Source organism: Corvus brachyrhynchos, unplaced genomic scaffold (genome assembly GCF_000691975.1).
Source record: "Corvus brachyrhynchos isolate BGI_N302 unplaced genomic scaffold, ASM69197v1 scaffold5, whole genome shotgun sequence".
Taxonomy (NCBI): domain Eukaryota; kingdom Metazoa; phylum Chordata; class Aves; order Passeriformes; family Corvidae; genus Corvus; species Corvus brachyrhynchos.
Window position 1 is genome coordinate 1695133 of NW_008238321.1, and position 23203 is coordinate 1718335.

Here is a 23203-nt window from a genome sequence, read left to right on the forward strand (position 1 = left end):
GGCATTCGACTCATTTCATCCAGCAAATGTTTGGTTGCAGGTGGTAGAAAGAATACCTTTATACATTGCCTATGAGTTAGTTATTCCCATATAACTTAATAAATGATTAGTCAGTGGCTTACAGTTCTTTAAATAATAAACTTAGGCAATCTGTTGTAACATGCCCTGATGTATTAAGTGCTGTCTATATATATACCATTCTGATCCATCTTACACATATAACATTTAATTGTTCACTTAGAAATCAAGACACATCCACATTTAATAGAATCAGTGCTCAAATAAAAAAAAGTCTTTAACTTAAAGACTTTTCATTCAAAATTGGTTTTGCTATTTTTTTTTTTTTAATAAAAGTGAGAAAACATGCCTCTATTTTGGAGACTGCTGTCTGAAAACCAGGCTGCTCTTCTGCTTTTCTCAGAGGCATTTTACACACAGATTTTGTGCAGCAGCTATATCATGATGTTTGGGAAGTAGAGCTATGATCTTTTCTGGTCCTTGTTTGCTTTTTACCAGTGACATCTCTAACATAGTAGATTTGTAGCACTTTCATATACAAAATTATTATTATGTCAGCAGAGAAAGTGCAATTTTTCCTGCCCTAAAGGGTTTCATAAAATGTTATGCAAGTGTCTGTTGCAGATGGAGTTGGTAACACTGCTTACTTTTAAGGTAGTCCAGCATTTGGCATTTTCACTTGCCAAGTTTTAATTATTCAAACTAAAAGTTTTTATGCAAATATTTGCTTCAGGCTAAATATTTTAGAGAACTTTCAGGAAAAATAATTAATCTGCATCCAAGAGTACAGAAATCTGAGGAAAGGACGAGATTAGCTTTTCCTCATGATAAACAAAATATTTATATGATTTAATTAGAAAGGTTTGTCTTCTCTTTGTTTAAAAATTGGGAGAGCAATTTGCTCTAACATCAGAGATCAGTCTTCTTCAGCTCCTTAAAAATCCAAGACAAGTTTCCAAACAGCCTCGGCCTGACCATGCTCTGTGGCTGTGCTTGGGACAGTCACAGGAACCCAGGGAGCTCCTGCTCTTGGCCTTTGGGGGACTGTGCAGGGCCATGGCCACCTAATATCCCTTTGATTTGCAAGGGCAGCTCGAGGAGGTCACAGTCATCCATGTCTGCTTTCTGTCTGCCTAGGACGTATCCACAGGGCCAGAACTGTTCCTTCTTTGCTCCAGCCAACAGTTCTGCTGGGGGTGAGCACTGTGGTTTATTCAGCATTGCCCAGGGGGCTCCTATGTGCTATTGACAGGCTTCTAGGTGGCCTTGAGCTGTGTGTGATTGCCAGGGTTTGCTCTGGGTCTTAAACTGGGAGCCAGGAGTGTCATATCGTGTAAATCAGCAGTTGATATTTTATTTACATATGTAGAAAAATAAAATTTAGAGTTACTTGAGAAATGTCCAGCCCGCTTATATTTGGCTGCTACACCTCTGACCCACCTGACCAACACTCTGCAAGCAAGTGGCAGTAGCACCTTTAGCTGGGGTGAAATCTCTTGGCATCAACTTGCAGAGGGCTCTGGAGAGGACAAGGTAGGGATATACAGACAAGCACTTGCAGTGGTGTTAAGCCTAACCATGCTCATCTGGTTATTCTAATGTCGAAAATAAAATAAAAGCTCTCTGGATTCAGTCCAGAAAGTGTCTGTGTTGAGCCTGCTGCACCACCAGACTGCAGGGACTGCACAGGACTTAGCCTGGCAGCTGGAGGAAGCAAATGCAGAGACGATTATGGTGTTAAGCACTGACCCAGAGCACAGGGAGACAGTGAAACCCCCCCCACTTGGAGCACTTGATCCCTTGTGATGATAACAGTCTGCTTATTGTTGCCAGACGTCTCATCACAGCCAGAGGTAGAAGTCTGTGCTATGTACCCAGGTCTCTGAGACTCCAGCTTGAGGAGTCCTTCTCGCTTGATAGAATGCTGTGATCAGTTATTTCTTGAAACTCAGGACTATTTTCTCATTACAGATGGATACACAAACAACCTCGCTCAGGTTGGAAAAGGAACCAGCTACCTGGTGCCTCCACAGTACTGGACTGTACAACCTTAATAACCTTCTGAATTATTTATTTCTCAGAACCTCATATAGGTCTCAACTTTTGTATCAAATTGGAACCATAGGGGAAACCTAGGCAGTAGGACATAGTGGCAATTATCCCCAGTGCTGCTCAACTCTGATGGTTTACATAACCAGGTTTTACTTTAGTGGAGATTATACTCACTCGTGCTGCTTTAGAGGAATTTTTTCCCAGCCTTTTGTTGCACTATTAAGCAAAAACACCTTCTCCAAATCCAGGAGCTTGGTGCTGACATGTGGTGAACCCCTGGCTCATTTCTAGCATGGCCTCAGGCGTCTGGGCCCAGTTCAGCCCAAATTTATTGTCGTTAGACAAAGGGCAGTCTAATTATCAATTAACAGCAATTGTGACAGAGTAGCAATGTGTAAGTTTTTCTACTCAAATCTACTATCTACTCTGTGATACCAGCAGATTTGGAGTGGAACACACTATATCCGTTTTCTTCTTAAACTTGAAAACCAAAAGCAATTATTTTGTAAATCACTGCACATCATTGTACAAATCCTTTTTTTTAAAAGGAAATCATGCTGAGAATACTGTTAAAAAGTTGAGCTCACTGGTGCTGGTTTGACATGCAGGAATTTGACTCTTTGGGAGTCTGGAAGCTGGCACCAGAGCATATGTCTATATAGCTGAAGGACAGGTTTTAGAAGTTTACTGCTGCTGGGTTAAAAACCCCCAAAATTAACAATTTTTTTTTTTTTTGTTATTCTGCTGTTGCATCCAAAGTGGCTCTGTTTAAAGCTAAGACAAGGAATTTTCAAGGATCAAGTTTTTATGTGGAGGGGGTTTCTGGAACTAAGTTCCAGATCAGAGTATGTCTGGTTCTCACAAAGCAAAATTAAATGGATTACTTTAAGTAAATAGGCTTTCAATTTAACTCGGGAAGACTGTGCAATTTGGGTAAACAATTACAGGGTGGGGCTGTTTTTTTCTTTTAAAAGAAGGTCTGTCTTGTACTAATAAAATCCAGGAAGCACTTTTCTTACTGAAGAAGTACCTTCCAGAATGTGGGACAGGCTTCGTGCTGCACGGGGCGATAAAGCAAGGAGTTTAGTTTCGATCTACCTGTCTCCACAGGGAAATGTGTGTTAGTGTGTGTAATGACTGCAGGGACTGGGTAGATGTGTGACAGAACACACAGCACTGTGCTGCTATCTTGTTTTAATTACATGCAACATTTTTCTTCAGAATGAAGAAAACAATCGAGACAATAATCCGTGAGCAAGCAGATATGTGGATGCAAAAGAGATGCCTACAGTATTCCTCTGTTGGTAGTACCAAGAAGAAAGGTCATGAAAAGCCCCATAAATAGCCTCTATTACCCAGAAAGCAAGCCTTGGTAAGTGTCTGACAGAGAGATCCCCAGCTCCCAGCAGCCATTAAAGCAGACTTTCACTTTCAGACATTAGAACATAAAGCTCCTTAATGAAGGGAAGATGTTTTTAGTCAAATTGTTTTCCTTTAATATTTGTTTTCTCCACTTGAACAAAATGTATATGACGAATTACTGGCTAAGCTTACAAGAAAGATCATTGTTAAAATGGACAGTTTGAATCAATTTTTTTAACAAAATTCCCATTACTCTATTTAAATGGAAACAATCCAGACATCATTAAAATAAAGCAGGATTCCTTCAGGGAGAAATTATTTCTGGTTTGATTTCTGTCAAAATGACTTTGACTTTCAGAATACTTTTACAAAATGTTTTCCTCAGGCTTTGTCTTTGTGAAGGGTTTTTAAACAAAGGAACTATTTGCCACTAAACAGAAATGATCTGATAAAAGATTTAATTCAAATTAAATGTGCTGATTTTTAAATGGAAAAGGTTCTTTATTATTTTATTTTGTTTTAAGACATGTCACCTAATCAGCACATAAATCTTCATAGAATTCATCTGACAACCTCATTAATTTCCTGTGAATATTGCAGTGCGAAGAAAAGACCATAATTTCATGGAGGCAATTTATTCTAAAATCAGGTGCCTCATATTTTTATTTCTATGAGTTTGTGTTTTAATGAAGCTAATCTGAGTCATAAACACATCTTGTGGCCACAAGATGGTTGTATTCTGGTTCTGGAGAAGGCCTGATCCTGCTCTCACTGACACTTCTGTAAACCAGGGTTAACTCCAGTGAGGGCACAGGAGGCATGAACAAAGGTAACCTGGATGGAATAGACCTCAGGGGGCTTTAAGAGCTGCATTTATGTTAGGTTGTAGCAAAAGCAGTGTAAAGGACCCTAAATATTAATGTGGAACAATGTGTCTGGTCATGCCGTGGTGTTAGAGCAGCAAAAACTTGAACTGATGCAACCTTGAGTTAGGTTTCCTATGGATACCAAATCTCCTGCTTTTCCCCAGCCTCTCCCGCTTAATTTCAAGTTCATTCTTTCAAACTCCATCCAGTACCTGGAAAAGGTGAGTTTTCTGTAGGAAAGCACGTTATCTAGGGACTTATTTTCAGTGCCTCATTCGCTTAAATTTATGCAACTGAAACTGAATTTTTCCAGTGATATGAATTGAAGCTTTTTTTCCCTCATTTATTCTTATTTTGTTATGCTTTGTGCTTCAGTTGGTTGTGTCTAGGAGTAAACAAAGCAACAAGGAGCAGATGTTTCTGTTGTCTCCCCAGCTTCTGTGGGTGAGAATGTGACAGAGGAGGGGGATGAGGCTCTCCTACCACCATTCTGAGCCCAGGATAACACCATAGCAGCATCAACTGTGAAGATTCTATGGCTTCTCCTTGTCTATTCTTTTCTGTCCCACAGTGGAAGTGATAATGTTCTGAGCTGTAGCTCTCTAGAATTAGGGCAAATCATCTGTACAACGTCAGCGTTCTGTAATGGGCTTGATGATGAAGGTGCTTATACAACATATATAATATTGTTGTCGTAAGTAGAAGATGGGCTATTGATAAAGCAGTGGAGCTTTGATGTACATTGATATAAGTTACCAAACACAGGCTATGGAAAAACCCCAGGCTGCTACCAGCAGTGAACTAAGACTTCAGCAAAGTATCGTTTATCCGACATCCCTCTAACTTTTGTGTCTTCTTCAAAATCCTGCCCACTTTTCAATGTTGTCATTATCTTAATGCTGTTTAAAAGCTTGGTAGTCACAAGTTCTCTGCAACCATTGAAAATAATGAGATACAACATCAGAGAAAAAAAGGAACAATTTGTGTGTAAGTAACCTGAGCTCCAAGCAAATGAAAATAGAGCCTGATTCATTGTCAGAAAGTTTCAGAAACTTCACATGCAGAGTTTACGGAAAACATCTTTCAGACATGATTTTGAAAATCACTAATATTTGAAACCAGCTGGTGTAACAAGGTTACTGAGGTGAGGAGAGAACTGCTGCCTGGAGGACATGTATTAGAGAGATCAGAAGATGTTGCAGGCAAGTTTCAATATCAGTAGCTATTTTTTACAGTAATTTCATTGCAACATTGACCACTGAGAACAACCACTCGTCATTTAACCAGTTCTTCAACTTCTTTTCCCCCCACTTTTAATCTTCTTGTGGAGGCAGCTGAATAATACCTTTTTCAAGGTAAGTGTCTGATGTGTTACATCAATCACTAGAATTTCTTCTAAGATCCACATTATACTTTAAACCTTGACCTTAACAGCCATATCAGCATAATAATTTTTAGGTATCTGAAGGATTTAATACTTGATCACGAGAGAAGTTGTTGGGGGCTCCTTTTATGACCCATGGCAGGTAGGAATGTGATTCTGTTGTTCCTCTTTGCGTTATCCTCCATCACCAAGAATTTAAAGGCAAATGGCTGAGCTGCATGGGTGCAATCTTACCTGTATGGCAGTGCCTTATTAAGAAATAATAACCAGATCAGTTGAATAGCAGGTAAGCTTTTTTTGGAGAAAGGTGTTTGGTTTCCAGGCCAAGTACAGCATGGAGAGCAGCAATAAAAATGTCACCTCCCTGCACTTGGTGAGAGAAAGCTCTCTTTAGCAAGTTACAGCTTCAAAGCTGTTGGGTGTTTTTTGAGACTTGAAAAGTGTAACAATGACTTTTTTTTTTAATGGTGGTTTCTGTAACATGAGACATTAAGTAGATGGTGATCTATGGAACCTGTGGAGGCTACAGCGCATCTTTCAGGTCTTGATGAGCTTTGATCCTAGAGATTTCCTTAACCACATCCATTGTCCTGCCACTCTTGTGAAGATGTCTTGCTTTGCAACCATTTTTGAATGTGCAGAGTCAATTAATTTACAGAGCTGTTTGGTAATGACAAATTAGTCCTGTTTCCATTAGGAGACATCAGAATTCTTTCAGTATTTGTGAGGTTTTTATGACTGTATTTTGGGAGCTGGGAAAGGTCTCCAAAAGCTGCCATATTTAACCAAGACATTTTACAAAAAAAAAGGAATTATTTAAAAAAACTGGTAAAGTACCATTTTTACTTTCCCCATCACAGGGAAAGGAGATATTGTTTCATCGTATTTAGTGCTGAAGACATGCAGCTGTAGCTGTAGTAAGCATGGTTCAGTGACAGGGACTGCCAGCTTGGCCTCTGTCATGCCAGGCCAAGACTCTTTGGTTTCAAGCTGGTTCTGCCAAAATGAAGTAGTTTTGGTTTGAGCAGACTGCAAAATGTGGGTCAAGGCTTTCTCCTGCATTCAGTGGGCATCTTTCATCAGCACTGGGGAGACGTGCTGTGATCATGTTCTAGCAATTGTGATAAATGAATTTGGTTGCAATATTTATACTGCTCTGTGAGGAACATAGTTCTCAGTGAAAATGGTTCTGTTTGGTTGCAGGTTAAAATGAATATGTGAGAGGTTGTTAATTCTGGCCTTTGCAGGTTACTAGTTTAGAAATTAATTCTGAAAGTACCACTCAGCTTGACCTAGTCAGGCCACGGGGGGGTTTTATTTTCTGTGAAAGCTCTGGAGTTAGCCCACAATGTTACAGTAGTGTTCAAAAATGGATGTTTGAGTAGGGATTTCCATAGCATAAAATGATTCTATCAAAGCATGTATGGATATGCACTGCATGTGCTTTATAAAAGGAAATGCTTTTCTGTTATTATAATCCCCTCTGCTCCTCCTAGCAAATATTCATTTCACTTGTAGGCTGATCCATTTCCATAAAGCTTCTCTGTCCTTAACAATCACGTCATGTGACTGTCAGAGCGCCCTGGCTGTGATGAGGCATGGTTTTCCTGGGCTTTATCCTGTCACAACCATACTAAAGCATTAGACATGAAGAAGAAGATGAGTTGTGAAAAGCAGAAAACCTTTGGTGCAGCTTTCTGATCTTAGATTTCAGTGATTAGGAAAATTAAGAAGTGTATTTAGAATGGCATATTTCTGCACTGGACAAATGCTTTTTTTGTGCTCTAAGACCCTGGGAGGAGTGGAGTGTTCAACAACATAAACTATTTAATCAAAGGTAATTCGAGAGAGGGATTGATTTGTTTTCACATGCATTTTATAATTAAACTGAATCCTAATTATTCTTTCTATTGACTCCTCCATGGATGCCTTGAGCTGTGTGCAGTACAGCACACTTGGTTCACGCAACTCCTTTATGATCATTTGTACAAAGTAATTGCCTTTGTGACCAAGCTGAGAGCGGGGAGACATTTGGTATGAGCTTTATCTCAGCATGCTCCCAGACTGTGTTGGAAACCACAGGATTCCTCTATGCATTCAATAAATACCACGTCATCCATCCATCAGCTGAATTACAGTGCCCTGCACAGGCTGAAGCAGTCAGCTGACCTGTTTATCTTCTCCCCCCCACCCACCAGCTCTATTCACTGCAAGCAGAGTTATAGAGGGGAAAAAAAAAAAGCCATTAATAGAAGAGAGGCAGAAGATGATGAATTAAGGGAGCCTCCATTAATTTTTCATTTTGACAGATTATTGTCTGTCAAAAGGCAGAGGAGATGTTCCTCGTACACAGAGCTGGGGAGCTCGCTCTTTTTGTAACACAGACTTATGTTTCGTCTGTCAAAAGGCAGAGGAGATGTTCCTCATACACAGAGCTGGAGAGCTCGCTCTTTTTGTAACACAGACTTATGTTTTTCGCATGAATTAGGTAGTGGGCACCAAAAGGATGAAAAATTCATGGCAATCTATAATTTACATGCTAGAAGATAAATAATGAACTAAATCCTGTCATTAAATTGGTCTTTCGTTTTTTCTTAATCCCCAGGGTGATGAATCTGATTCTGCAACAACATTTAGTATAAATTGATTTTTTTTTTTTTTTAGTGGGGGGCAAAGCTGTTTAAAATACTTTGTTATAAATAGCTTGAACAGCACAGTACATTGCCTTAGGCTGAATGATATGCCAGCCTATTAATGTAATAGTACATTAAGATTGACGTTAATTAATGTCAATATTAACATCACCTTTCTAAACCACATTGAGCTACAAAAAAAAGTCATAAATATTGTAGAGTTTGGTTTAATTAACTTTGAGTTTTGTTAAAAAATAAAGAAAAGCCTGACATATTGGGAAACTTCTGTTATTCAAATGGTATTAAAATGGATAAATGGGCGTTAGGATAAATGGGGGCTTTCCACATCACTCAATGTATGTCAAGGGACATGACCTCCTTTCAAACAAGTGTGTTTTTTTCAGCTAAGACATTAGGGAAAGTGAGGTTTCACTGTGTATAATAAATAATAGAATTACAAGCCTCAACAGAAAACCTGAACAATTTGAATTATGTTGTAGGGTGGTTACTGAGTGCTGGTGGATCTGTTCAACTCCCTTTGTGTGCTGCTCATAGAAAGGGAAAAGCCACATCTCCTGCTATATGGATCTTACAAATTAGTTTCTCTTTTTTTCTTTTTTTTTTTAAACTCTTTCTCCGTTTTTTCTAGAATGTTGTGCAAATACCTCTTTAAAAAAGTAATACTGTTTGTGTAGGTGTCCCCAGATACACACACACATAGGTACAGAACATAAGCCCTGTGAAGCTCAGTTGCTTTCTATGGTCTTGTCTGACCTGATATTCACAGAGCCATGCAGAGCTCTCCTCAGGAACTGCACTGTTTGTCTAGAGCAGTTTTTCTTGCAGATAGCAACGGCCTTGATCTCCAGTTCCCAAATGCTCAGAGTGGCTTGACCACCAGTGCAGGCTTGGATCCCTGCTGAAGTCAGTGGGGCTGCCAGCAGAGGCAGGGCATTACTCGTGTCTGCGTCCCCCTCTCTACAATATTGAGAATAGTGGGATTCTCATCCCACTGACCTGCATTTTGAGGGAGAACACCCCTACAGGATGATGCCTGTTTCAGATGGTTCTCTTGTCCCTGTGATAACTCAGACACACAGCTGCAAGAGCAGTGAACACAAGGCCACATTATCCCGTTCAAAAGTCTCAAAGGAATTAATCGAGTGGGGCAAATCCTGGTGGCTGCTGAGTCCGCAGCCATGGTGTCCCCAGTCTGTCACCCTGTGTTCATCCCCGGGGACTGTCACACGCTGTGCAATGCAGCTGAGCTCTGCAGAGAGCTAATGTACCATGGTGCTTTTTAACTTGTGTCTGCAGACGTTCTCTTGGCTTCTGGCTGGCAGGAAGTGCCTCGTAATGAGTTGCCATAAAGCCAAGCTAATGACAGACTGATTTAATGCAAGTTCATACCATTAATTTCTAGGGACTGGTAAATTGAATGAGGTTCCTGAAGAGTATTACAAAAATGTTTCAGTTAATTCTAGCCATTATCTGGAGTAATGAGCAGTAGCTGCTGTGCATGGCCCCTTTCCCATCATGCAAGGTTTGGGATGCTCTACCTGGACCAGGAGGATTTCTCTGTGCAGCTCCTGAGACCTGCCTGGTGTCACCAAGCTGAGGATGTTGTGCCACACCAGCCCATTTTCCCGTGTGGAGGTGCCAGCAGTTCTTGATGTCCCAGGTGTTGAGCGGAGGCTCTGTGGGGAATGTCTGGCTGCCAGGGAGCTGGGAGCTGCCAAAACAGCTGCTCCCTTTTTCTCTCAAGGACAGTGGAGGCAACCTAGTCCAAATCATCCTGTGGACCACATTTCACTTCTGGGTGTTCATATAGTCCCAGAACTTGAAATTTCCAGTTCTTTTACGTACTTAGTCTTGCAGAAAACTGGAACAAGAAGTAAAATTGTCAAAAGCACTTAATTTCCAGAAGGGTCTGAACCTGGCAGTGGATCTCAGGCTTGTAAATTATTCTTGTGGCACTGTCACTAACTGCTTAGAAAACCACTCAGAACACTGGATTTTGGGTTTGTTCATAATGGTTTTTTCCACTGTCATGTAATGATCAGTCAAGCTACTTTGTGTCTCAGCCTGATGTTTAGTGACCAGGTATCTGCTGGCTTTTTGGGGATTTATTGAGAGAAAAGTGTTTCTTTTGTATCTTCCTGTAGTTACCAAATAGACTGGGTACTAAACACTGCATTTCCCCTGCATCCAGTACCAAACCCTTCCCCAAGAATTTGGGAATTTGGGAGACCATGTGCTGGGGCTCCATGTCTGTCCAATGCCAGCAGTGGAGTTGTTGCCAGAGGCCTTTGGGGCTGCGGAGAGAAGGTTCCAGCAAGTGCCCCCTTCAGCCCAGCCCAGCTGATGTCAGAGCAGGACCTTTTGGATGGAAGCCAGCCCCATTTTTTGTTGTGTTGAGTCCATCTCGACACCATGTTCCAAAATCCTCTGGGAAGCTAGGCCAGAGGGGATGTTTGGCTAGTTTGCTCCAGCAGAGGATCTAACCAAGCTCTGTATGTGCTGCAGCAGGTTCCTTGCTCTGATTAACAATGCCAGTCATGGCACCATGATGGAGCAAGGCAGGTAGAACCTCTCCTCGCCGAACAAGGTGTTCTTTAGCTTGTGCTGTCTGTACTTGTGGGACAAAGAGAGTCTGAATTTCATCCTGAGTAAAGCAGAAAGATTCTTTTTCAGCCATTGGTGTGCTCCTGGCCAGGAGGAGGCCATGTGATATATTTTTAACACATCTGGGCTTTACAGCTTATTTTCCGTAAGAAATGTGTGGGAAATATTGGTGGGCTTTCAGTGCGGATTATGCTTTTGTAGCTGTCCAAATTATCTTGGCCTATTTAAACACGTTTAATGCTATTTTGGGCTAGTTGGTATTCACATTGCTCACTGCTTTAAATGTAGCCTTGGGGGCCCTGCGGGCTGGAGCTAGAAATGAGGTTCTCCCTGTGGAAGCCCTGTGGAGTCATATGGTAGATAATGGGATTGATCCAATTTCCATTGAAGTCTGTGGTGGCAGGATTGAGTCCAGAAGTTGATTAAAATTTTGTGCTTGCTCATGAGACTTGGTATGCAATCAATAAGTAGAATGACATGAAATATCAGAAGAAAATTTATGCTACACTTTTTCTGAAAAAAAAAGCGTACATTTTTCCAGGACAGCCTCACTGTCCTGTGTATATTCATTGCTTTGGAACCTGTATAAGCACCGCATTTAAAACTTATTGATTGATAGATATTTTCTCCTGACTCTCTTTAGAGTCAAATCTATTTGTCACATGGGGTCTATATTTAGATTTCACAGGGTAATGGGCAGTTGATGTGGAAGGCAACATCTAGAGCTTTCTCCTTGAATCTGAAAGCAGTGCTACAGTTCAGATCTTTAAAGCTTTTGAAATGTGTCAAACTAATATCTCTTTTGTTCTGGCCCCTCTTGTTGCCTGCTCTTTTCCCAGTGTTGAACACAGCAGTCTGAGACATTGTCCTACTATAAATGTACTTTGGGTTTATCTTATTTTCTATAAATGCACACTGAATATTAATGTCTGTGGAAATTAATTATTTTTCCATTTGATCTTCCTTTTATAGCATTGACTTTTCTTCATTAATTTTATTAAGAGCCTTGAAAAATCAAGTACTTTAGATACTGGCTTCTTTAATTTTTGTCATTTTTTGGGGGGTCCTTACAATTATAGCAAAAGAATTTTTTATGGGGTTCCTCAGGGTTTTGATAATCTTCATAACTTTTCAAAGTTGGAGTGAACCAAAGTCACCTTAGTAAGGCAGCATTAGTTCTAACTGTGTCTTGGCTAACTATAGGAAAAGGAAAAAATAACTTGTTCCAACATTCACTGTGCTTAATTTCTTGTAGTGGAGATAAGTTTGAAGTACTTCATAAGGTTTATGAACTTGCTAAGCAAATTTGATTGCTTGTTTGAAAAGTTTTCACTGAATCCAGAATCTAGAAAAGGTTAAAAAAAATACTCCAGATGGACATTTCCTTTTTTTTTTTTAACTGGGAAGGCATATTTTCTGAATGATAGTGTATGATCAAATACACTGGGTAGTGTTTTGACATGCATTTTTGCTTAGTCCTATATGACAAAAAATTTCCCTTTTATTGTTCCTTAAATCAAGCATGTAACGTGTTATATGTGTTCTTAGAAAAAAGAATTGTAAGGTTTAGTAAAAATTGAAAAGTAGGGATTCCATTTCTAGTTTTACTCAGTTAGCTGGGAGACTTGGCTATAAGATTGAGATATATGGTGGTAAGGCTTGAGGGGTTTTTTCCATACAACATGGATAGGTCATAATTTTCTCATCTTGAGAAGAATGAAATTGGATATCATTTTGAATATTGAGTAAATTCACTCCTTTATAGCATCAGTGAATAATGTTTTCAGCAGTTTATTCTGGGTTTACATCTAATATATCCACTGTTGGGTTTGATGGGGCTCTTTGATGGGAATGTAGTTAAGCCAAACTGATTGCTTCTGGAAATTTCAACCTTGTACATTCTCAGGAAATATTTAAATAAATCAGACCAAAGTCTTACCCTGTGCCTCTCAAAGAAAACCGCTACATGTAGGGACAGATTTCAGCTCTCCATACAATGTCACTGTTTGTAACACAAGAGAATCTTGGAACCAAGCCACAGATCAGTTCTCCTCTGCACTACTGCAGTGCAAAGACAGGAGAAAAAAGATGAGAAAATAAAGAAAACCCTGTTTGCAGAAAGTGGCTGCTATTTGTAACAAGACTTGATATAAAGGAAAATAACACAGAGAGAAAATTTCAAGATGAAAACAAGACCTGATGTTAATTAAATGAGTGACAATGAACATAATCAACTATTGTTTCTGTACTGACAGGACAGACATTTTGTACTGTGGAAGCAGCAAGAACAGCTAATGTTGAGTACAATGGAGTGATGCACGTCCACACTGACTCTTAGAAAGGAAAGAACAAAGTTGGCAAAGATCAAACCGATCGTGTTTCCATTTTAATGTTGTAATACCTGTCACTGCCAGTCGTAAATGACTGCTGCTTCAAAGATATCCAGCCTTGCTGTGAGTACCAAGATGAATATTCATATTGCTTCGCACAGGAGGAAAAAAAATTATTGAAGAACTTTGGAAAGACAATGTGAAGCTGACGAAAAATGCACCCATAATCAGCACAAGTTTTAGAACTCTCATGCAGAATGGTGTGAGGCAAGGGAGTTGTTTATCATTTTGGAAGTAAAACTGCACAAAACCTTTGGGGTTTGCTTGATGGATACCCTACAGGACAGTTGGAGGCTTTTGGGACACTCCATTAACTTTGCATCCTGAAATTTCCTTGGGAGCATATTTTCTCCTAATCGTAAACTAATTTTAATCTATTGAAGGACAACAAATATGACCAGCATGGCCATTTGGAAAAAAACTCATGCAAAAATGCATTAAAATGAAATGTGGTCATGACAGATGACTAAGCATTTCACTTGCTGAAAACCGGAAAAATTTAAGCTACTGCAAAAGAGAGCAATGAAATCTGTCTCACAGGAAATGGAGCTTTGTGAAGCTTTATGGCAATGAGACATCTTTCTCTGCTTTTGTTGCAATGCAGTGAAGGTAGCTTGAGATTTTTTTAATGTCTATATGGAGCACATCTGTTAACACTAATGACATCTGCACCCAAGACCATGGCCATGTAATAAGAAGTTCAGTACCACTGTTAACAAAGGGCATCTGCCTAGAGCCAGAAGTCAGAAATAATTTTTGGTTTATAAATTCTAATTCTTTATGGCCCCAAATGTTGTTTTGTTCAAAATCCTTGTTATAATGATGAACATCTGGGGGAACAAAGGATTTCTTAGTTAGCTGCTCACAGTACTTTTTTTTCTTCCCTGATTTAAATCCATAAGTTTAGGATCCAGTCCTGTTCCCATGCCATAAACCATTCTGTCTATCACAAAAATGTAGCAATAAGGCCCACATTGTGTTGTTTATAGCATCTCTTACTCTTGGGACTCATCTTTGCTTGACAGATCCTCCTCTGCCTGTTAGAGTATCTACAGACTTCTCTGCTAAAGAGTTGTGACTTCCATGGGAATATTTGTAGTATAGGGAATGGAAACTGCAAAGAAATAACTTTTAAAATAAACCACTATTGTTGAGCTGATTTGTTCTTCGAGCATTCCTTTTAACTGGGGAAATCCATCTTGGAGATGGTTCATGCTGCTTGGGCATGATATTCTCACCTTGATTTTGAAGAACAGCCTTTGTTTCATGGAAAGACCAGGAAGACCCAACAGATAAAACTGCTCCACAGAAGTATTTTTGAATTCTGTTTATCTGGGATGTAATGTGTTAAATTCTGTTTATCTTGTGCTAAAACTCCCACATCCTTATCCATGCAAGAACTGTCAAAATATACTATTTTAAAAGAAAATTTTGAGGGTGGATAGGAATTCCACATGAAATTCTGTTTTAAAATATTGTTAAACAGACTGAAATAATTATCTTGCAGAGGAGAAAGAGTCTCAAAATTATTCTACAATTAGCATATTCAGTCTTGCATATAAATGATTTACTTAAGTGTCAACCTGCAGACTAATATAGATATATTTCAGTCAAGAAGAAGGGCAAGGAATCTTTATCACACTGCTATGAATCTGGACCCTAAAAGAGTTTGGAAAAACAGACAGCAATTAATTTTGGCCTTCAAGGATTATCGGAAGGCTTCACATAAATTAAGAAGAATGCTGTGGAAGTTAAGAAGGTAGGCAACCACAGTGCTGGAATACCAATGACTGTCCTTGTTTGTTATAAAATAAAAGGCTCCGTTATAAGAGGAGAACAATGCATTTCTGTAAGCGTATGAAGCTGAGCATTTGCCATTACTCTTAATTTGCTCATAATAGAAGCAGACAACATCTTCCTTTGTCTTTTGAAAAGAAATACTCTAACATGGAGAATAACTTTTTTGCTGGTCAATAGCAAAAACACACTGCTGTGGTATTAAAAAATACTTTTTCAGGTATTTGATAATTCAAGAGGAAAAAATGAAAAAAATATGCGGCTTTAAATAACACCAAGTGCATTTTTTCAGGTATATTCCAGAAAAACACTGCTGAAATATTTTTCTTTATAATTGAACAGAGAGGTCCAGACGTAAGCATACTGACATCATACTCTGATTTTGAGTGCTTGCACCATATTATTGATTTTGTTGGTGTCCATGGCTTCACACAAGAGAGACTTGACTCCCAGATGAACCTTAGGATAATGCTGATAAAATTACTTGCCCAATTCATGTGTTGGGAAATCTTCAACAAGAAACCATAGTTGAGAGAAGTACGAATCCAGTCTTCCATGTTCTGTATTTCTGTTTTGTCTTGATCAGACTTCCTTCAAATAGGGAAAACTGGCATTACTGCACAGACCAAAAAAATGAAAGAACTGGATAAAGACCAATCAGGTACACTGTGGATGTCAATTATCTGGTTTTATGTGAACTCTTAAGGGCCACTGAATTATCATCCAGATTTGGTCTTAAATTTAGTATTAACAATAACACCTTTACATTGTGGAGTTGAGCTATTACTGTAAAGAACTATTTTTGGTTTGGATTATTTATTTAAGTCTGAATCTTATATTCTCGCAACTCTACATTCCCCTTGGGGTATTGTTATTTTTGCTAAATGAAGAAGAAACAACATTTCCAACAAGAACATTTCATGACAATAAAGTTCTTTCTTTATGGTGAATTAAACTGCTAAGTGTTCACTTTATGTTCTGATCTCAACATTACAGAGCAGCACAATTCCAAAAGTTAAGGAGCCAAGCTGTGTAGGTTTTGTGCACCATACTGCTACTAAAACTAATAAATTATCCAAATCATTTTTCAGAGGAGCAATGACCACCCAACTCAGCCTCCTGTTACAGAACCCCACTGGTTTCAGTGGTGTGAGCAAGGAGGCAACTTGATGCTCCATTCTAGCCCTGGCACTAAAACCAGCACCCTGAGCAGATGCAGAGGGGTAAGGGTGAAAAAGGAGGCAGATCTTGTTGTCATCACTCTTGGAGTCAGATTCATTCCTCCTACAACTGCAAATGGTGTCAGAAAACTTTATGTTCTTCTCTAGTGTATAAGTTCTCAGTAAAACATACCCCATGGAAGCATTATAGAACAGGCTGTAGGAGGGAAGGCTGGAATTCCAGCAACAGTCCAGCTCAGTGCCAGAGGAAAAGTCAGAAATAAGGCAAACACTTCCTGGAGTATTCTCCTCCTTACTTCTGGCTAATGTTTTCCTTTGTTTTTACAAATTGTTGTGACTTTTTCTTCCAGTAATTTCTCCAGCTGATATTTGAACTCATATATATAATCACTATCCTAGAAGATTTATATATTCTGGGGAGTAATGCCTCCTTTTGTTCTCTAAAACTTGCCTTTTTGTTATTGCTGTCCCTCCCTCCTGCAGCAGAATAGAGATGGAGCAGCTGTTGGTTTCCTTTGTTAGCTCTTTCTCTGTGCTAGTCATGATTTTATAGACTTCTGTCATCTCCCTTCATTCACCCTTCTGCAGGATCATTGCAGTCAGGCTGTGTGACAGTTCTTTGTGTGGAAGCTGTACTTTTGAAAACATTTGGTACATTCTCTGTCTGTTTCTACCAAATTCTTTTGGGGATGTGACTGAGAACTGGGCTGTCACTTTCACCAAACCAGTTTCTCACTATTTGAGGTCTGTTTCTCAGCAATGAACAGTTCAGAACCTGTTTCAGTGTATAAAATCAGAGCAGTTTTTCCTGTACACATTGTGTTATGTGTATCAGTATAGGAGTTGATTTGCCTTTCAGTATCACAAGAGGCTCCTGCACCTCTTCACAGCTGGCTTCCAGCTTCCCTGGAAAAAATAATTTTACCTTGAAAAACTTGATATCCTGAGAAAACTTTGTCAGCTCACTGTTGGTGCCCTTTGGGAGCTCTGTTTTGGGCAGGCTTGGTTTGGGTACCTGGGGATCCCCCAGGGATGTCCTGCGCTGGGAAAACTGCCCTGCTTTTGGCCCCTATCTCTCAACCACCCCTTTATCTGTGAGACACCATTCCCTCGCATCCCATGACAGCACATCTTCTTTAAAAGCCTTTGATGAGGGATCTTGTCAGATATCTTTTGGAAATACAAATAGACTATATAAGCTCAAACTCCCTTCCCCCTGTGCTTGTTGTTTTCTTCAAAGAACTCTTAGCAAGGAGCTTTGGGCAGCAGTAGCTTTGAGGCTCATGGCAAAAGCTGTGTTGACTTCTCCACAAAATAGTCATATTCATTCATTTATCCAGTAATTCTGTTCTTTATTATAATTTATGCTCATTTGCCCAAGAAGATGTTTTTTGGGGGGGTTGGGTTTTTGTTAATTTGGGTTTTGGTTTTTTTCTTTTTGCTTCAGTTTTACTTACCAAATTAGGATTTGGCATCTGTCTCAGACTACCGTAGGTAACTTTCAAATTAAACAGTGCAGGGAAAATAAATCCTCAGTGATGTGCCCCGAATTAGAGAGATAAAAAGGAGCCATACCCGGAGAGACAGGGTGGTGTTTGTGATGTGCCAAAAGGATTAGAGCACTTTACAGCACTGGCTGTGCCACACAGAGACCTTCCTGCTGTGTCTGCCCCAGGGATCCATGGCTGTGTAACTGCACAGGTGGGTCAAAGCCTTTTTTTAAAGAGCTCCATATTTTCCTGCTTTGTCGTACGTGCATCCAATGTAAATCCATGTGGGTCTAACCCATGTTTGTGCCTACAGATATCAGGATTGCATAGGAATAGGCAAGACTGTAAGATAAGGCAGGTAAGGAATCAGTGCCAGCAATTGCACTGTGAACAGTAAGGTGGTGGAAATCAGAGTGGTTTCTGGGAGAAAGATCTTGGATGGAGTAATTCTGCAGCTGCGCAGTTGGGAAATAAAGATATTCAGGTTTTCTAAGAACAGTTTTAGTTTTATAGAAATGGTAGCATATTTCTGTCTTCATAGAAGACAGTTTCAAAAGTACTTTAATATGACCAGTTAAAAGTTAGATGTGGAAATTATCTTACAACCATTTAAGAGTAGAGAGAACCAATGAGGAGTGGGTGATACAGAGTCTATCCCTGAGTCTTCCTTACCTGCCTCTTAAACCACTGAAACAGTGAAATTACACTTGAAGCTTCTGAAAGACTATTTGAAACTTATGATTACAGTAATCCATAAGTATGACCTGAATTCACCATTTCCAGAGGCAGCTCTGTGCTCCCTACTGGAATCCCCACTCCCATTCCAACAGCCAGCAGGGAGGTTTGGTGTTTCAAACCAGCTCCAGATGATTTAGTTCTGCCAAATACAAACTTGATGCCCTAAATTAATTTCCTCTTTCTCAAGCCTCCCAACAGGAATTTCTGCAGGGGGTTCTCTGGACCCTTCAGTCCAAGCCACTGCAGCCCTAGAGCAGCCGTTTGGCAGTGAGCAGATTTAGCTCCTGTTTTGTTTTTCAGCTAAGAAATACCTTTTCTTTTCTTTTTCTTTTTTTTTTTTTTTTTTGAGCTGGCAAGTCTTCTTGAGCTGCATAAACATCAAAGAATAAAGCATACCTTTCTTTTTTTAATTCTAGAAGTACAAATTACAGTGATGGCTTCCACATTTAACATGAAATTCCCACTGTTTGCATCACAGCTCCAATTCCATGTGAGCAAGCATGTTGCTGTTTTCCCCATGGCTTTTGATAAGACTGTGGAGGTTTGCTTTCTTTTAAGCCTTAAAAACCATTTCCTAGCAAGGGATGTAACTTGAATTGGTACTTTGTCTTTCTCCTGTGCCTTTTGTGAGTGTGTTTTGGATCAATGTTTGTAAGCTCACACTTACTCTCAGTCTGACTCGGAGAGAAACAAATTCCTCCGCTCCCATCAAAGGTGAGTGCCTGTAAATCAGTACAGAGGTGCCTGACAGTGACAATAAGTGCTACATACTGGAATGCAAAGGTTACTCCTCTTGACTACTAATGCATCAGGTCATGCCTGCCATAGCTCCCCTCGGTGTGATACGTGCATCAGTGACAGTCATTTGAGCCTGCTGTTTGCATCCTGACAGCAAGGCAGAGCCATTCCCAGAGTCCATCCACAGCTCCAAATCCTCCCAGAGCAGATGGGAAACACAGGCAGAGGCTAAAACATGTATTGGTAATACAGGGAAACAAATTTGTGAGAAATCCTGCATCTACAGATGCAAGGGCTGTCATTAGAACATTGAAAACAGGAAATACATGAAGATTGCTAGACAGTATCTCTGCTAGTTCTTTGACCTTAGGAGAATTTTAAAGCAGATACACATGATTTATATAAACCTTGAGGGTTTTCTGGCTCTTTATTGGTTACAGCAAGCTGGGTTGTTTTCTTGTACATTCTGCAGTGACACAGGATAACAGCAATTAATAACTTCCATTAGATCTGATACAGGAGGGGACTGTGGTCTGCAGGGGATGCACAGGCACAAGCTTCTGCTGAAACAATTGAGCAGATTGACTGAGTCCTCCAGGTTTAGGCATCATCTGTGGCTCCAGGCAGCTGGGATCAGTGTCTGGAGATCCCAGCAGGAATGAGTTCATTGGGATCAGCTGTGTGTGCAAATGGGTTGCTAAAGCAGGACCTACAGAACCTGTGACTCCCTTCAAGTCCGTGAAATTGTCTTGGTATTGAAATGGAGAAAATAAGAGACTGCAAACTTTGGATGCCTCTAGGTTAAAAGTTTATTATGAATGATGTAGTTTTCACATGGCCAGTTCATAGATTGCAATTGTCGTGGTGTGGTTTTGCTGGGGATTTTTTTTCCCCACAAAGGGTGTAATAGGATGCCCATTTATAATCAGAACAAATGATCTGAGCACATCTAGAAATTCAGAAAGTATTTTCAGTCTTTTACCCTCTCTTCCTTTCATCGTACTCCCATGACTATAAGGGCTAACAGTTATTTTTTATACTGTGCTTGCTCCTAATTTTGAAGCCTTTGGTGAGCTTTAATGAAATTAGCTGTTTGATCCCTCCATGAGACAAGTAAACATATGCCATTTCCCCCTTGCACACAGCCTAGAAGTTAGATATTGAAAGTTGTCAGAAGAGTTTATACCTGTATTGTCACAAGCCTCAGCTTTGGTGTCGCATCTCAGCCCACTTTGGGAGTGGATCAGTAGTGAATCCCTGGTGAGAGCCTTATACCAAGGGCTTGGGAGCTGGGATTTCATTTTAGTGCTGGTCACCTTTGTATGTTCACTCCTCTGGTTTAATTTACCATCACGCACATCATTAGTATGACCAGGCTGGAATTAGGTTTGGTTTGTTTCCTTTTTCCTTTCCTTTAATTTTTATGACAGTGGCATTCATGCATTCTGCCCTAGGGAGAAAAGGAAAATAAAAATTTGATGAAACTATGGAGAGCCCATGTGTGCTTTAAACAAGAAAATACTGTATTTATATCTGAAAAAGAAAATACCTTCAGTTAAAGAAATATCATTGCCTAAGAGTAATTAGCTTACACTGATGTTCACAGAACCCTGTGTAACGGGCCTGTGTGTATAGATTTACAGGTATATGCAGATTTTCTGTATATAAAAATTAGGAAACCAAACTCTAGTATTTGTATGTGTGCATCCATTGCACAGATTGTATGCGTAGCATAAATAATATAAAGCACACACATGCACACACAGATATGTGGGCTGTAATCCTTGGTCTATAGAGTCATGGAACACAGAGGAAAATTAGGAGATTTATAAAAATAAAGCACAACAAGATTGCAGGAAATTGCTCCAGGATATTCTCTGGATTCCAGGATATACTCTGGCATGAGAAGCCTAGCTGGAGGACTTGTGCAGCTCTTGGGCAGGTGCTGCAGCTCACACTGAGCTCGTTGGGGCGCAGCTCCATTGCTGGCTCACTAATTTAAACACAGGTGGAGAGTTCAGATGTAGCATCAACAAGCACAGATGAGAGCATTTCTGAATGTGAGCTCTTCCAGGGGAATTTATACTCCTGGTTTTTCCAGGAGCTGAAGCTTTTGGAAGGGCTGTTATCATCTGCAGCACTTGGGTTTTGTGCTGGTTGCACACCTTCAAAGCACAAGTGGTGCTGTAGGACAGATACATTTGTGTGATGAACTGAAGAGTCCAACGAAGCTGAAATGGTCCTCCACGCAAGCAGGGGAAATTGAGGGAGCTTCTCAGTTTTCTGAGTTATATTTGGTTCTTTCTAATAAAAACTAAAGTTAGAAGCTTACTTCTAAAGTTAACATTTCTGTCTCTGCTTAATCTGCTCTCTCATCTTCCCTTCCTTAGCATGATTGATTGCAGCATTCTGAAAACAGCAACAGAGCTCTTTGGCAGCTTGAGATTTTGAATTGTGCTGTAGTGGCAGGAACAGTTGGCAAGGGTTTCTGAAAGGTTAATCCACTGAGGATTTATGGGTTTGTGTTACAGAGAGTGCAAACATTATTTGTGTTGTCATGCTATAAAACTATAATCTGACATTGATGGTTATTTTGATTTTGCTTATATTTCAATGAATGGGAATTACATAATAACAATTTTCCTATGCAGAACTTGAAGTGGCTTAGAAAAGACAGTGAAAGTCTTTCTGCCAGGGGAAGGAGGCAGGGAGGCTCTCAAGGTCAAACAGCGAGCAGAGGGTGGAAACTGCGTACCAGGTTTTGGCATCCATTGTTCTGTTCTGTCATGATGCATACTTCCAGCTTTCTCTGCACCCTCTCCCAAGCCATTTAATATTATTTTACCTGGCCAAAACCAATGTTTTATTCCTCTGTATGTTTATTAACATGGCTTCATTCAGCCATCCCATTCCTAAATGCCTGGCATGTTTTACATGGTACATATTAGTTCCTGTATTTGAATCCCACATCTTCTCTTGCAGACCTCAAGCTTCAGGGAAGTGAGAGTCAGTGTCAGGAGTTTTTTCAGCATTTGATGTGATACTAAAAACAAACACCTTAATAGAAAGGAGCTGTTTTACCCATTATTATCTCTTAAATCCTTTGTGATAGTGCCAGGAGCATGAGTCAGTACAAGATTGGACATTTAGATAAATATCAAGAATGTATGGAGTAAACATAATTTCAGAGGAATTTAAATGTCCAGGATGCTCTTGACAGTGACTGCTAACCAATGACCCAGGAAACATCTAACCTTATATCACAATTATTACCTTTTTAAGACATTACTGAACGAAGTAGTTGGATGTTCTGTCTACAGTGTGTCAGACAGAGAAAGGGTTCCAAAAATAAGTGAGAGGTCAGTGAGGACAAACAAAAATGAGAGAGTTTAGGCAGAAAATTATTTTCTTTAATAATAAAGAAGTTCTCTTCAAACTTTGGTCTGAAGTCTGGGCTGGTTCTTACTTAGTTTGAATCAGTTTGTTTGTCTCTAATTACGATCATTACTTGTCTGTAAGTCCAGTACTTGTCTGTAAGTCCAGTGGGAATGTTTTTGCAATCTGTGCCCAAAATTTAAGTTGGACAGTTCACCTCTGGGAAGAAGGAGGGCAAATACAAAACTCAACAAACCTGATAAGCAGATAATAAGGGAAGCATGCAAGAAAACAGAATTAAAATTTGGTGGTTTAATATCAGTAAGAAGGTTCTGGTCATTTTGTAGAAAAACAAACGTTGTTAAGTTCAGCTTCTGACCAGTTCACATCTGTGCAGAGTAATAGTTAGGAACTCCTCTGAGCTCATTCAGATTTCACTGCAGTTCCCACCTCTTGAAAAGCAAATACGTGAGCAGAAACACATCTCTGAGAGACCGACTTCCTTCAGTCTTCCCTGCAAGGCCACGAGGCCATGCTGCCTTCAGCAACAAAAT

General features: G+C 39.8%; 1 long non-coding RNA gene across 1 annotated transcript in view; it reads left to right on the forward strand.

Moving 5' to 3' along the window:
* LOC108446742 overlaps positions 1–23203 on the forward strand; it is a 97562-nt gene that overhangs the window by 13740 nt on the left and 60619 nt on the right. The window contains exon 2 of the long non-coding RNA XR_001862037.1: positions 3292–3442. This is a non-coding gene — a long non-coding RNA (uncharacterized LOC108446742). The remainder of the gene's footprint in view (positions 1–3291; positions 3443–23203) is intronic.